The sequence below is a fragment of the Macaca nemestrina genome, chromosome 11 (genome assembly GCF_043159975.1).
Source record: "Macaca nemestrina isolate mMacNem1 chromosome 11, mMacNem.hap1, whole genome shotgun sequence".
NCBI lineage: Eukaryota > Metazoa > Chordata > Mammalia > Primates > Cercopithecidae > Macaca > Macaca nemestrina.
The window spans coordinates 101600532-101608944 of NC_092135.1; positions in this window are offsets into that span (position 1 = coordinate 101600532).

Consider the following 8413-nt stretch of genomic DNA (forward strand, 5'->3'; position numbering starts at 1 on the left):
ATCACATTTAAAGATGATTAAAGCCTTTCTTATTAAAAAGTAGAAAGTATACAGGAGAGGCTGGGCGTGGTGGCTCACGCCTAAAATCCCAGCACTTTGGGAGGCCAAGGTGGGCAGATCACTTGAGGTCAGGAGTCTGAGACCAGCTGGGCCAACATCGTGAAACCCTGTCTCTACTGAAAATACAAAAACTAGCCAGGTGTGGTAGCGTGCACCTGTAATCCCAGCTACTTGGGAGGCTGAGGCAAGAGAATTGCTTAAACCTGGGAGGCAGAGGAAGTAGGTCGGGCGTGGTGGCTCATGCTTGTAATCCCAGCGTTTTGGGAGGCCGAGGCGGGTAGATCACAAGGTCAAAAGATCGAGACCATACTGGCCAACATGGTGAAACCCCGTCTCTACTAAAAATACAAAAATTAGCTGGGCTGGTGGCAGGCGCCTGTAGTCCCAACTACTTGGGAGGCTGAGGCAGGAGAATCACTTAAACCCAGGAGGCAGAGGTTGCAGTGAGCCAAGATTGTGCCACTGCACTCCAACCTGGGCGATAGGGCGAGACTCCCTCTCAAAAAAAAAAAAAAAAAAAAAGAAAAGAAAAGAAAAAAAGGAAGGGGCAAAGTTAGGATTGAGAAGTGAGAACATAGCCTGTGTCGGAGTGGGTAGAGAGAAGGTCTAGGATACAGAGGGAGCCTGATGACTGCCTGGGCTCCATCTTGGATAGATGACTACACCCCTGACTTTGGTTATTCTTTTTTTTTTTTTTTTTTTTTTCTGAGACTGGGTCTTACTCATCACCCAGGCTGGAGTGCAGGTGGCAGGTGGCATGATAATAGCTCACTGCAACTTTTAACTCTAGGGCTAAAGTGATCCTCCTGCCTCAGCCTCCCAAGTAGCTGGGACTACAGGCATGTGCCACTGTGCCCAGCTAATGTTTTATTTTTTGTAGAGACAAAGTCTCGCTATGTTGTCTAAGTTGGTCTCAAACTCCTGGCCTCAGGCAATTTTCCTGTCTCCAGCTCCCAAAGTGCTGGGATTACAGGCTGGTTATTCTTGATATCAAACTTCCAGGCCCACCCAAAGAAAGCTCTCATTTACTAGAGCTTCATCCAGAAAGAGCTTACTGAGGTGTGAATTGTCTCTAACAAAGTTTAAATCCTACTGAAGTTTCATTACTAGAAAGTCTGACGTAGTTGGTTGACTTTACACCCATGCAAAGTCATTTTGTTGTTAAAAAGACCTTACTCTATTTCAGATTTGGTTCTTTCCATGGGTTTCCCAAAGAGCTCTTCAGTCATTGTTCAGCTATTGACCAAATGGTTCGCTCCAACCAGAAATCTGATCAGAAACATAACTAAAAGGGAGGCCTTATCTTCAAGCCTAAATGGGAGCTGCACAGAAGTGACCATTTTCTCAGGGAGATTGGGTAATTTGGTTGAGGAGGCTTGTCCTCCACCTGTTAGAGGAATCCTTGGTCTAAAGTCGTTGTTCTTTCAAGGTCAGGAACAAGGATTTAGTTGTGGAGACCCTGACACATTTATCATACCGGAAAATAATTAATTATTCATTCAGAGTAGGCATAGGCCATGCCAGAGTCTTCCTGGCCCCACAAAGATCTCTTTACCTGCTTGATTATGCTGAAATTCCTTTCCTTGACAGCTCTTTTCATTGACAATTAGCGATAAAAGACAAATTCCTTGTTGAAGAGATACCTTGACTGAAGCTCATTCATACCAGAGTGATAGGCCAATTAATTAACAAGCCTAAGTGACTGATTTGGTGAGAGCTATGACTCCTTGAAGTGGATGATGAGGTGAAGAGAGGTCTACATAGAGCAGAAAGACTGGAATGAGTCTTATTGAAAGGGGAGATGATTGGGAGGCCAAGGCGGGTGGATCACCTGAGGTGAGGAGTTTGAGACCAGCCTGGCCAACATAGCGAAACCTCGCCTTTACCAAAAATACAAAAAAAATTAGCCAGGTGTGGTGGCGTGCACCTGTAGTCCCAGCTTCTCAGGAGGCTGAGGCATGAGAATTGCTTGAATCTGGGAGGCAGAGGTTGCAGTGAGCTGAGACCATACCACAGCATTCCAGCCTGGGCAACAGTGAGACTGTCGGAAAAAAAAAAAAAAAAGGGAGTGGGGAGATGGGGACTCTAAAGGCAAATGTCATTTATTCTACTCAAGAATATTGCTTTTCAGTTGCACAATGCACACTTCTTATTATGTAGAAAAGTGTGTAGAAAAGTTATTATTTATTTGTTATTATCTATTATTATTATTACTAATTATGTAGAAGTAAGCAGTTTCATTCCAAACAGAACTGGTGCAGGTTTACTAGTAAGCTACTATTTCATCATTGTTAATTGCTATTTCTTTTTGTTGTTGTTGTTGTCATTTGTTTGTTTTGAGACAAGGTCTTGCTCTGTTGCCCAGGCTGGAGTGCAGTGGCACAATCATGGCTCACTGCAGCTTTGGCCTCCCAGGCTCAAGCAATCTTCCCACCTCAGCCACCCAAATAGCTGGGACAAGTGCACACAACCACATCCAGCTAATTTTTCAATTTTGTGTAGAGAAGGGGTCTCACTCTGCTGCCCAGGCTCGTTTCAAACTCCTGGGCTCAAGTGATCCTCCTGCCTCAGCCTCCCAAAGGGTAAGGATTACAGTTATGTGCCACTGTGCGCAGCCTTAATTGCTATTTCTGCTAACTAAAATAATGATGACAATACAAATGCACATATTACTTAATGACAGAAACCTACAAAATAAGCAAATTCAGATAATTCACCCAAATTGTTGCTTCAATCTCTTTCTCAGATAGGAGGAGGTGGAAGTCTTATCCTTTCTCCTCATATTTGTGATGCCCCAACTCCATTTACTTTTACTTCTTAGGAACTCAACTTCAATACCAACTCAGGAGTTTTTATTTTCCATTTTAATCCTTGGGCAAATGATTTTTTTCATATTTTAAAGTGTATCTTTTATCCAAAAATTACTGCATTATAAATTTGAGGTGAAAGCCAAAGGCAGACATTTAAATAAGTGAATATTCTGTATCAATTAAATAGAAATTTGGCTGACATTATTTTTTCTTGTGTGCATTCAACATATGCTGTGAGCACAGTATGAAATGACACACTTTTATAGCTAGAAAAAAGTATTGGAGGCCATTTTTGTCACTATTGAATGCTTCGTATATATTAGTGTTTAGAAAAGAGTTGTGTGATCCTTGAATCATTTTAAATCACATTTAAAAGTACGCTATGTGGAAATGAAGGACATGACAGAAGTATAAGGAAAAAATTGTAAAAAAAGGTAATTCTAGCCAGGTGTTGTGGCTCACGCCTGTAATCCCAACACTTTGGAAGGCAGAGGCGGGTGGATCACGAGGTCAGGAGTTCAAGACCAGCCTGGCCAACATGGTGAAACCCCATCTCTACTAAAAATACAAAAATTAGCCGGGCATGGTGGTGGGCACCTGTAATCCCAGCTACTCGGGAGGCTGAGGCAGAAGTGCTTTTTATGTATTATTATTTTTTTAATAATCATTTTTTTTTTTTGAGATAGAGTTTCACTTTGTTGCCCAGGCTGCAGTGCAGTGGCACAACCCTGGCTCACTGCAGCCTCAACTTCTTGGGGTCAAGCAATCCTCCAGCCTCAGCCTCCTGAGTAGCTGGGACTACAGGTACATGCCACCATGCCCAGCTAATTTAAAATTTTTAAACATTTTTTTGTAGAGATGGGGTCTCATTATATTGCCTGGGCTGCTCTTGAACTTCTGGGCTCAAGCAATCCTCTTGCCTCAGCCTGCCAAGGTGCTGGAATTACAGGCATGAACTACTGCACCTGGCCTCAGGCATCCTATTAAGAGAGTTAGTGAATGGAGTGATTATGACCTAAGATCATCTTCACCCAGAAAGCATACCCAAGGGTTGCTAATGGAACTTCAGCTAGAACAGGGGTTTTATCTTTTGCCATGTTGACTCCAACTCTCTCTAGAGTGGCAAAGAAACAGAAAATACCAGGTCTGCCCAGACCTACAATAACTGAATAGTTACAAGTTAGCAGAGCACATTCCAAATCACACAAAAATGCTTACTCTAAATGCACCATGACTACTATCTGGGTTGGTTGCATTCTCCAAATCAGTTGTGTGGGGTTGGGAACCTTAAACTGTCTAGTTTAAATTTAGATCAAGCTCCTATATCAAATTCCCACACTCCTCCCTTGATTCTAACCTCCCGGAATAATGTTCTCTCTAATCCTTTGCTCTCCTTCCTGCTTATCTGCTTTCATTTGTTCTTACAGCCTAATCCATTTTATAAGATCTGTTCAGGCTCCCATCAGGGCTAATGCTTTAGTCTCCTCCTGGCTCTCTGCGATCTCCCGTTTTTAGCTCCAACAGCTGGGATCCCGAAGCCCTCACTTGTAGGCTCAGCCCTATGTTTATATTTGGGAACAGCTCTCTGTCAGGGCTGGGAGAATTTAAAGAGTCTTAGGCCAGTATCTAGACAACTCTGCCTCAAACCAGCCTGTCTGCTGATGCCATTTTAACACTCTTCTTGTATTTATTCAGCAATTACCATCCCCTACCACCCACCCCCTACCATATGCCAGGCACTGTGTGAAGAATTGGAGACACATCATATCAAGACACAGCCCTTACCTTGAGGGCCTTTAGATTTAGGAAGTTAGATGGGCCAGTTAACCAGCGACCAACCATGGCTGTGACAGGGGCATGCATGGGACTCTCGGAGCCCTGGGAAGGGCTCCAACCTTGGGTTGGAGGTGGATGAGTGGTCAGAAAAGGCTTCCCAGAAGAGTTGGTTTCTTTATAAAGATGAAGGATGAGTAGGAGTTACCTAAGCACATAGGGAAGGAGAGACAGAGTGTGTGTGTGTGTGTGTGTGTGTGTGTGTGTATGTGTAAGCCAGAGGATATGTGAAGCACAGCATCTTCCAGGAGCTCTTAAGTAGCTCTATTTGGCAGCATAACATAGTAGTTAAGATCATGATCTCAAAGCCAGACCACCTAAGTTTGAATTCTGACTGCTGCTCTGTGACCTAGGGCAAGATACTGAATCTCTTTTTGCCTTAGTTTCTCCATCTGTAAAATAGGAATGATAATAGAACCTGCCTTATAGGATTGCTGTGAGGAGTAATACACCTGATATATACAAGTGCTTAGATCGCCTAGAATAGTGCCTGGCATATAACACAATGATAAGGGTTTTTTATTACTTAGGTATAGTATTACATGAAAAATAGGGAGTGGCCAAAGAAAACTCTTGTGTGGCATAGTAAGAAGTCTGGATTTTAAAACCATTCAATGAATCCCTATTGCCCTCAGGATAAACAGAGCAGATTGCCTCAACGTGAGTTTTGGTGGGGACAAACTGTATTCAAACCATCGCAGAAGCTATAGGGCATTATTGAGTTTATTCTCCCCTCCATTAGCATTGTAATTATATTTGCAATCCAAAATTTGGGATGGTAGTAAGTTTCCTTCCACCTAAGCTATGCATTTAATTATGTGGGAAGTATACTAAACAAACTAACACTCTTCAATACTTATTTTGAAGGCCGGCCAGACGCAGTGGCTCACACCTGTAATCTCAGCACTTTGGGAGGCCGAGGCAGGCAGATGACTTCAGGTCAGGATTTTGAGACCAGCCTGGCCAAAGTGGTGAAACCCTGTCTCTACTAAAAATACAAAAATTAGCCAGGCATGGTGGCACGTGCCTGTAATCCCAGTTACTTGAGAGGCTGAGGCAGGAGAATCACAGGAACCAGGAGGCGGAGGCTGTAGTGAGCCGAGATCACACCACTGTACTTCACCCTGGGTGACAGAGCAAGATTCCATCTAAAAAAAAAAAAAAAAAAAAAGAAAGTCAAGCATGATAGGAAGGAAAAGACAGAAATGGTCAAAAGAATGTAACCTTCTGCATTAATGGTTCTGTTTTTCTATGGGAGCAGAACTCACGTATTGCTTTGGGAAGGCAATATTCTTACAAAAAATGATTTTCTATGTTTCTTGAACACCACATGATCTACAAGGGGATCTATTCTGTGACACTACTCTATTTGAATCGTTAGTGAATACACTTTAACACAATGGAAGCTATAAAAACAGCATAAAAAGATCTGGAAGTTTCTCAGATATCCTGCCTTCTGAGATAAATGGCTTGTTATAAGGAAAAAAATCTTGTTCCTATTTCTTAAGGTACAAATTAAACCATCTGGGTTTTCATTTAAGTCCAGGGACTTTATTAACATGGCAAAATAGAAAAGAATCACCTAAGGTAAAAGTCATATTGCCACTGATTCATTGCAATTAGCTAATTGGCAAACTATTTTTCCCCTCCCCATGGAAGGAAGAGAAGCCTGTGAGCTCGAAAGCCTCAGAGATCATCTTTCTACAGATGAAGAATCTTGGATAATTTTTGCTAATTCAGAATGATGAGGATTGCATATTTATAACACGTTACTGTAAGTCATCATTTCTTATTGTACAGATGAAAGGGAAGTGCTTTAAGTTTGCTTTTGTCTGACATCTAGAGTCAATAAGTTTTTGTGTATATGATTCTAATTACAGTAAAGAACAATGTCAATATGTAGTCATTCTTCTCCATGTGTAAATAAATCCTTTATTGAAAAAAATAGCTTTTCCCCATTCTGCTTGAGAATGCTAATATGCAATGTCTGTTTTTTGTTTGCAGTTTTTTAAATTTAATTTTTTAATTGACAATAATTGTACATACTCATGGGGGTACATAGTGATGTTTCCTTATGTATAATGTTTAGTGATTAGATCAGGGTAATTAGCGAATCCATCATCTCAAACATTTATAATTTCTTTGTGTAGGGACATTCAATATCCTCCTTCTGGCTATTTGAAACTATTAATGTATTATTGTTAACTATAGTCATTCTACAGTGGTATAGAACACTAGAACTTATTCCTCCTATCTAGCTATAATTTTGTATCTGTTTGCAGTTGTTTTTTGAGACATTTTTCTAAACATCTGAGTTTAAAATTGTGTCTCTGAAAACAAAAATACTTCTTTTATGTACTTTCCAAGTAATAAAACTGACTCAGAAAAAGAATACTGGCACCAGTTGGAAACTCCACTAGTTACAAAATCATACATAATTTGTGCAACCTTGAGGTCTGGAGCTGCTTATGGAAACTCATGCCATCAGCCCTCCAACTCAATTAAATACAAATGTGTTAACATCACTGCTGGCTGTGTAACCTTAGTGGATGCAGGCAAAGAAATAAAGGGAAGCCCTGGTAACAGACAGATGTGCTACTCTAGACTTCTCATCATTTGATATTCACTTCTTTGAAGTAAAATATTTTATTTCAGGAGTGGCAGATTAAAATGCAGGAGCCTCTGGATGAAATGCAACATTGGACCATTGTCTGCTGACAGCACCTCAGGAATAAGCAATTCATTCATTCTGGGAAACATTAGGAGACTTAAGCACAGGAGGCCACTAATACAGTAGAATGAGCTGGCCAGGGGACTAAGGGCATCAAAGCTCTAATTACCACTCTACTAATAGCTAGTTGTGTGACTTTGAGCAAATCACTCCCCTTACCCAGCCTGTCTTTACATATTGGTAGAATGAGGGGATAGTTCCATTCCAAATTTCCACATCTCTACTAAGGAAGAGCAGGCAGAATGAGGTAAACTGGGCAAGTGTAACAATGAGTCTTGCTGTCCTGACATTTTTGTCTCCACAAAGGGAGAATGCTTGAAGGCCTGCTCCCAAAGCAACTCTCTAACTCCCGCTCGGCTCTGTGCCTGGTCTTGAGTTGCCTCAGGTGATTGGTCGTACCTGATCAAGGAGCAAAATCCCTGTGGTTAGATTTGCTCCACTTTGAGCCCCACCTAGCCTGGCTTGTACTCAGCTTTTAAATTATTAAAAGCATATCTGTGAAGCTACTCTTTAATGACACTCTGTTCTATAAGCATGAAATAGCCCAGAATGCCTCAATTTCACCTGCTCTATGGGGCTCTACATCCCTGATTTCCTCCCTCCTTTCTTTTCAGGGTGGGACAAAATTGCCCTTTAAAGGGAGCATTGAGTTTACTGGAGGCTGATTATGATTCACTCAGGACCCCTTCCAATGATAGAACCAGTTTATCCAACCACCACCCCTGGCCCTTAAACAACCAGCTAGCTTCCTTAAGAAGTCCAGATACTGTGTTCTTTCTGATTTCTGAAAATCATTAGGCAAATGTAAGTTAAACACCTTTTCTGACACTTCATGTCGTAATCAGAAAGAAGCCAGGCCTATTGCCTCTGTCCGTTCACCAGTGTGCTCCATGGGAAAGAACAAACAAGTACAGAATTCGTATTGGAACAGTTTTTGCTCTTGATCAAAGCAGCAATAGGGTAAAACTGATTTGCAGAG